Below are 8,289 nucleotides of genomic sequence, written 5' to 3'. Positions count from 1 at the left end.
GGCCTGTCGGGTGATCCGGTGGAAAGATAGGACCTGGATATGATCTCATAAACCATGAGACATACCTGCACTGTGCTCCAGGCTCTGCAGAATAATCAGTGACTACATCTTGATCAGATCCCTCTATATCTGTAGTCTCGATGTCATCTATTGTCGGTCTCGCTACTGCTCTAGGTCTGGGAAGGACTCGTGAGTGTCGAGTATAGATGGGCACATCGGCTAGAACACACTGCTCTAGCCCGAACTGCCTCCGTACTCGGTCAAAGTAGAAAGGGACTATGATGTGTGAATATCGTCCCTGGAGTAGGCAGTTCCTCTGTAAGCATGCTAACTATCTCTCCATCCCATCCCATCTGTGCATCCGCAGGTAAGGTCTCCACACTGTCACCTCGGCTGTCAGTCTATCAAAAATCACTCTCCAATATAATAGATCTCCAAATCTCCACTTGCTAGTAAGTGGATAAGCAAACACCCTAGGTCGCTCGCTAGCCATACTCAGCGGAAAGCCAACAGGCCTGGTGCATGTGAAGTGCTCTAAAATCCATACCTACAGAAGTGTGCATGTCATCAAACTGCAACCCTGTCCAAATACATACTCCTCAAGGTCATGATAGAGATGTGCAAGCATACTCCGACCCCAAGCATACACTCTCCTGTGTCTCTCCATCGCTCTGATGCACCATGTGAGACCCCCATGCATGTGCGTACCTCGCCCATTAGGGCAGACGGCTAGTGCTATGATGGCGATCATAAGGCATCTCAGAAGGGGTACCTCCCCTGTAGGATGTAAGAGCCAGCTGACCATGATGCGACCTCTCGTCTCGCTTGGCATGACTCTCCCTATGCAATATACCTGCTCCCTCTGATGATCATCCATTGACCGATCGGTCATGTATGTAACAGTCGCTCCTTTGATAGGAAGACGAAGTATACGGTACACATCCTCGAGTGTAACCATCAGCTCCCCTACTGGAAGATGAAATGTGCATGTGTCAGGATCCCATTGCTCCATCAATGCCATCAGCATTGCAGGATGGAACCGAATGGCTGGCATGAGGATCACATACCATAATCCCATGATCGATAATGTGTCTCTCTCTGCCTGAGTCAGCCGCGGAATCTGATCTCGCAAACTGCGAAGAATATGTCCCGCTGTATGCTCTCTCATGTACGGGAGGCCCTGCAACACAAAAACATAACCGTAATCAGTACTCGATCATCAAAATCGCTCATGCAAACTATCGAACATCGTATGCCAAGCCCTAATTGGGACCATGACGCCCTGTCAGGGACCATGACGCCGTGTCAGGGACCATGACGCCCTGGTTGGGACTATGGCGCCCTATCAGGGACCATGGCGCCCTGAGGGGACCATGGCGCCTTGTCAGGGACCATGGCGCCCTATGGGGACCAGGGCGCCCCATAGGGACCATGGCACCCTAGGGGGACCATGGCGCCCTGGGTGGGGCCTAGGTTAGCCTTCAGGGCCCGCCCGCAAACGATCACAGAAAAGTCAAAATATGGAAAATCAAAAGTCAAATGTTCAGTCAACTCACCTCGTCCAGTGGCTTGTCATCAATCAAGGCCTGGCGTAGGATCTCAATCCTCATGGGACGCTCCGGTCATCGTGAAGGCATGATGATGGCTATGTGGGCTCCGCTGCAATGAACAGTATTCAGAAAACAACAAAGTGACAAATGCAAATGTCTCTTTCAAGGTATATACTTTCATTTCTTTATCTTTACCTTTCAAACCCTAATTTTCCTCTGTCACTCATTTCATCATAACTTGAGTTTGGGAGATGCGATTTTCGAACCGTTTGTTGCATAGGAATCGTATTTTCATTCCCCTACTCTCGGGATGTTCCAAAAAGTGCTCTGATGAAGCCTATTTAGTGAACATCAGTCATCAATGCTCTCTTATACAATTTGTCGCAAGTAAACATGCTACCCTGTTTCACCTCCCTAATAAGCAAGTCGAAACAAGGGGGGGCATATAGCTACTCACAAATTTCATCACTTTCTTTAGTAAGCATTAGGTGATTTTGTGATCTAACGTGTGTTTTGTAGGGTGCGGTTCCTAACTGTGTACTGCAGATACCACTGGGGGCTTCGTCCGAAAACTTATGGATATATCCTTTTTCAAATGATGTTTACTTTTCTGTAATTTAGCTTGCATATGCACGTAGTACTCATATGATTGCTAAAGTGGGGGCTAAATGTAGCGTCGTAAATTGTACGCACTTGCTAGGGTGGTACAATTTCACACCTAGTTTAGCACCCGCCTTAGTGCATTTTACATTTTGCATTGCATTGCTCCTTTAGCACTTAATTAATCAAATTAATTAGGTCTAAGGTCCTATTTCATCATCCTTCACATCATAAAGTCGGGCCCTTTTGTTAAAGTGTGCCCCTTTTCATTTTATTCCTCCAATACATCATCTAATCAAAAACCCTAATTAAGTCCTATTTCAAACTTGGGGGCTTGATTTCGGGGGTCAAAACATCTCGAAATCACCTGTAACTTCGGGATTCTCTCTAAAATCATCATATCTGACAGCCCTGAAAGTTTGGTGAAAAGTTGTCGGGATCGTGCGCCCGGAGTGCACACGGTCCCAGACATTTTTCCCAAAATTTTTGGAGCACGATCCAATCATAAAATAAAGCTTAACCCCAAGAAATTGGCAGGATATTCAATCTCTAGGTCGGCCAAAAGACAAAATTGCGACCTAGGGTTTCATACATAAGAGCTCTCTTTCTTCATTTGAAAGGATGGATTTTTGTTTCCAGGAACCTCATATGCAGCAAAAGAGCAGATCTTTGAAGACTTCAACATCTTACAACATCCCTCTATCAAGCATTTATCAATTCCATTCATCCATTTAGGGCTTGGAAGACATTGAAGAACAATAGGAGATTACCGACTGAAGATTGGCTTGTACCTCTCCCTTGAGGGTTGGGTATGATTTCATGTTGTTTTCATGTCTTTACATAAGCTTTAATATCTCATTTATTCATGCTTTAGATCACTTTGCATCTTGATTTAGAGCATTTACATTATCATTTACAAGCAATTAGGGTTTACTTTCTAGGTTGCTCTAGTTTGCTTTCTTGCATTTTAGGACCTTGCACACACACTAGGTCTGCACACACAATACATTTTACAAAACAACTTGGCTATTTGTGGAGGTGGAAATCACCGAAGCAGGGGTTTGACTAAGGCAAAACCCTATATAGCCGCCCATACACCCTTTTTCAGATATAAGTGCAGGTTTTGGGACTCGGACGACGCCGCAGGATACAGATCCGGAGAGAACAGGTCGAGACAGCACTCTACATCAAATTGCAGAGCAAAAGACTGGGATAGGGGCGCTGGGCACCCTGGTCCTGCCAGGACAGGTTCGCTGGGCGCCCTGGTCCCTGGGACAGAGGCGCTAGGTGCCCTGGTCCTCTGGACAAACAGCATTTTCGACAGTTTCCGACAGTGTTCCAGAGTGCAAAACAGCAGTTTCCGGTGCAGTTTCAGGTGCAGAATCAGGACAGTGGCACTCACGCCCCCGTCCCGAACATTTTCAATCTGATTTTGACTCTGGGTACACATTTTCATTCTTGTTTTATCCTTGTGTTTACAGCTTTCCATTGTCTAAGTTCAATTTTGCAATCTTGTTGTTAGTTCATACTTACATTTTAGGGTTAGGAATTGGACTTGCATAATCTTACCTTTCAATTACAACAAAGGAATAGAAACCCTAATAGGTAGCCCGTGGCTCTCTCTTTCAAAAAAACAAGTAGCCAATTGTGCGATACCTCTAGGCTCTTTCGTATTCCGTAATGTGTGACAAGAGGTAGGATTAGGGCATGATAACCTAGTCTTGCTTTTTCCCCCACACACAAAGCTTACCTTTCTATAAGTTTAACCACTTGGAAAGAGATATGGGGGAATACAGATTGAGGGAACTTATTCATCAGCTCACTCGGTCTGAGGAAGCCAATGATGATCTTATGGTCAAATACAAGGCATCTCAAGCAAAAAGGAGAGAACATGCAGAAAATATGATGGAGCTATTTGAAAATAGTTCCTCTGATGAAGCGAACATGGAAGCCTTGATTCAAGAAGTAGAAAAGCTGAATGAATCCAATTCCAACCTGAGAAAAGAATTGGAAGGACTAACCATTCGAATGTGTCAAGAGCTTGAGAACCGGAGGAAAGCTGAAGATCTAGTCAAAGACAAGGATCATGAAAACTCCAAGCTGAAGCAAGAGATCAATGTCCTAACTGCTCAACTCCATGCAAGCAAAGTGGAAAAGGAAGACATACAAGGAGAACTGAACACTGCCATCTCTGAGAATGAAAACCTGATGGAAACAAATGCTGCTATTTCCAAAGAACTCTCTGAGTCAAAGGAAATACTTGCTAAGTTCAACAAGAGTACTGTCAAGCTAGAGCAAAATCTTGAATTGGCTAAACTAGCAAAGAATACCAATGGACTTGGTTATTATGGTCATGAGGAAGGTGAGACCTCTGGTAAAAATGTTGGAACATCAAAGAGTCAACCAGCATCAAAGGATAAATGTAAGCAAAAGTTTAAACTTGTTTGCTTTAACTGTCTTAAAGAAGGACATACTCTCAATGTGTGTAGGAGTAAGGCTTAGAATTATTTTCCCTATTTTCTAAATGATAAGCCTAAATCCTAGTATAAATTCAATGGTAACTATTATGCATGCAACAAGTTTGGGCATAGAGCATCTAAATGCAGGTCAGTTATGAACAACATTGGTAGATATCCTCAGAGAACCCAAGGAGTTGGTCCTGAACCTTTTGTGAACTGGAATCACAACCGGTTTAATTCTTTCAATCATCAGTCAAGAAGCGGTGGCTATCAAGCGGCAACCGGATGGAGAGAAAACTGTATGTGTCACAAACCCTATTTTTCCATAATTATTTAATTAGGAAAATAATGTTTATTTTTAAAATGAAATTGAAATGAAATGAAAATAGAACTGTTAATGAAATAAGAAAGAATATCGAATGTACTAATTTATGATTTAAACACAATTGAATGATCAGTAATAATTTTTATTGTAAATTGGGATCATCATTGCTAATGAGCGATTGAGTGCAAAGTGAATGCAGGAACAGGTGAGCAATGATGAAGACGAGAACATGGTTCAGGTAGAGTTGTCTTAGCTCTTGTATTTCGTTAGGATAGATGGAATCTCTCATACACCACATTAGGATTTATATTTGCATTTTGAAAGATGAATGATTTAAATGACCTTATTGAGTGTTTGTTCAAATTGAAATGATGAATTTGGAATAAGTAGTAGATTGATTTAAATAATTACATATGTGCAGTGATTGCATGATGTGAGTAGTGATTGAATTGAATTTAAGTTGCATGAGTAATGGTGAAATATTATGCTTTATTGTTAAAAGAGATGAAATGTATAAACGATTCAAAAATGAATATTGACCCTAGGTTTTATGTTCTTTTTAGATATGTACAAATGTATGAAAATTGTACTTATGAGTTTACTTTTGTAAATTGAATAATAGTATAATATATATATATATATATATATGAGAAATTTATTCAATCATATACATATATCAATATACAATTATAGTGAAATATGATTACTTCATGAATTTTGTTTATATCTACGTAATCATTTGAGATTAAAATAAAAATTTATATGTATTAGATCATGTTATGGTAAATGCGTATGTAATTATCAAATATGTAAAAATTTATGTAACAAATTTATGAAATTAAGTCATTTAATGAATAACCAAAATATATATTTACATATATATTTAATTATAGAAAATGGTTATTAAAGAATTTATTAAACAAAGTTTAATGTTTAATATATATATTAATGAAAAGTCATTAAATATATATATATATAAATATAAATAAATTATAAAAAAACTAAAAATTACGTAACACATGGTAGTGGCGGGTTAAGTTTTAAGAAAGTTAAATAATAATGAGGGTGGTCGATAGTAATATTGACCACCCCCCTTAATTAAAGGGAGGGGTCGGTATTACCACAACCACTCCTCCTCCCTTTTAAATATGCTGCAAACCATGACCATTCCTATTAAAGGATACTCCATGTGCAGATAGAATACGGTAGTAGGCGTAGTTTAGGGGTTTATTTTAGTCATAGTCAACTTTGGTTTCACATCGACCACGTTGCAAGAATAAACCATGATGGCTATTACACATGAGGTAGCATGAATTAATAAAAGACATGGGTTATCATCCCACGTAAACACCTTGATCGACATGTATAAGTTAGTTTAATTTAACTTTGCATGTTTTAAGGAAATCATTTTTAGTAAAGTCGACCTAGTAAGAGATAATTATGAATTTAACAACTTTAGTGGCGTGGTGTCATGAAATGGATAATGAATAACTTTACATGGTGAACACATAGGTGTTAAAATATGATTAGGACTGTTATGATGCAATTAGATCTTGAGTGGTGTCACTTAGGATCAATCCACCTCTAGTAGAGATAGCCCGAAAGTAGGAAAGAGGGTAGACGACTACACTATATATAGACCATTGAGTTGGAAGAGAAGGGGAAGAAGGAGATGCAACCAAAGATTAGAGAATGGAATGAAGAAGAGAAAAGTAGTGAGATTTAGATTTGTTTACGATCGAGTCGTAAAAGATCGACCATGATCATCTCATATTTAGAGTCAAAGTTCAGAGTAAAGTTTAGAAATAAAAGAGATAGAAAAGAGTGATAGGAAGGATGGAGTTAGTAGAAGAATCGACAGATGGAGAGCGACAAAGAGTTTGTGAACCATCTTGAAAGAGAGCGGGCAAATGTGAAGAGGGAAGCAAGTCCATCACCTCTAGCTAGTAACAAGAGCATAAGGAGGTAGGATCTACCTTAATTCTTTGATCATTATGCAAGGATAGTGAGTGAGTCATGAAGTTATATACTGTTTATTAGAATGAAGTTTGATTGATTCAAGCCATGATTAGAACAAAATTGTTTGAACTCCCTTTTGAATAGTCTTATAGAGAAATGTATTATGAGGTACGTATGATAAAATAACTAAGAACATGCATGGAAGATGTTAAAGAGTGGTAGGAATTTCATTATAGGTTGCTTTACATATTCTCTAAAGGATGATCTAGTTTTAGACTTATGCAATATACTAATAGAAGAGTTAGAGTCAAAAAAGGAATCATTGTTAATTGTTCAAAAATTATGTTCATGTAAATAAAGATACAATAGTGAAATAATTTCTTAAAGTTTGTTGATAAACTTAGTAAAACTCTCATAAATGAGATTACCCAATCCTCTAGAAATTAAGTAAGAGGATAGAGAGAGAAACTTTGAGACTAAACCACGAAGAAGATGAAATAATAGGATAACGACTTATAAAATAATGAAGTTATTTTGATAACTCAAGGAAAGACTTACACTTTCGAATTTTGCATGAAAAATAAAGATGGTTATCAAGTGTCTCATTTGAAAGGCCTTATAGATAGGCATTTTATGAACTTGTATCATATTAGATTGTCGTTATGGTAAATTAGTGAAGTCGGTGTGTAAGTTTTAAATAATGAAAAATCACATATTAGTATTAAACTAAATATGATGTTTTGAGAAAAGAGGTAAATGAACCATGACACTTGGAAAGATAGAGAGAGAGTTTAGACAATATAAAACTTAGATTTCTAAACCATAAGGAATGGAATGCATGTTAATGATTACGCTATTTAAATGTTTGGATAATTGAATAAAAGAATGTGTACTCATTTTATCCAATTTATATGTAAGATACATGCATGTGTTACAACTTCTTAATATTTTAATCTTGTCTTTAAATTGCTTGAAAGATAGAAGGGAAAGATTGTCTTCTTTTAGATGTTTTGATTATCCATAAAAGATTGTTTCCTGTCAGATAGGATTGGTTGTAATAAAAGATTTATTTTATCAATTTCTATTCAAATTAAAGATTGTCTTCTTAGCATAGTATTTTTATCTTACAAGAAATAGGAAGCTAGAATTAAAAGGCGAAAGATTGTCTTCTGTATGAATTTATGTGAACAAAGTTAGATAGGCTTGTGTTTGTGGAAAGTTACCTTCTAGGACGGGTGCTGAATGTGGATTATAGAGAGAATGGTTGCTTTTCCAACTATCTATTTTTGCTGTGCATGGCATTATACTCGGTCGAGTAATCAAATTGAATAAACCATTGAAATAGATGGAATTCTTTTATTTTATCCTCTCTACCACATCCTTGAATATTAATGAA

Source organism: Cryptomeria japonica, chromosome 1 (genome assembly GCF_030272615.1).
Source record: "Cryptomeria japonica chromosome 1, Sugi_1.0, whole genome shotgun sequence".
Taxonomy (NCBI): domain Eukaryota; kingdom Viridiplantae; phylum Streptophyta; class Pinopsida; order Cupressales; family Cupressaceae; genus Cryptomeria; species Cryptomeria japonica.
This window is presented reverse-complemented; position numbering follows the sequence as displayed.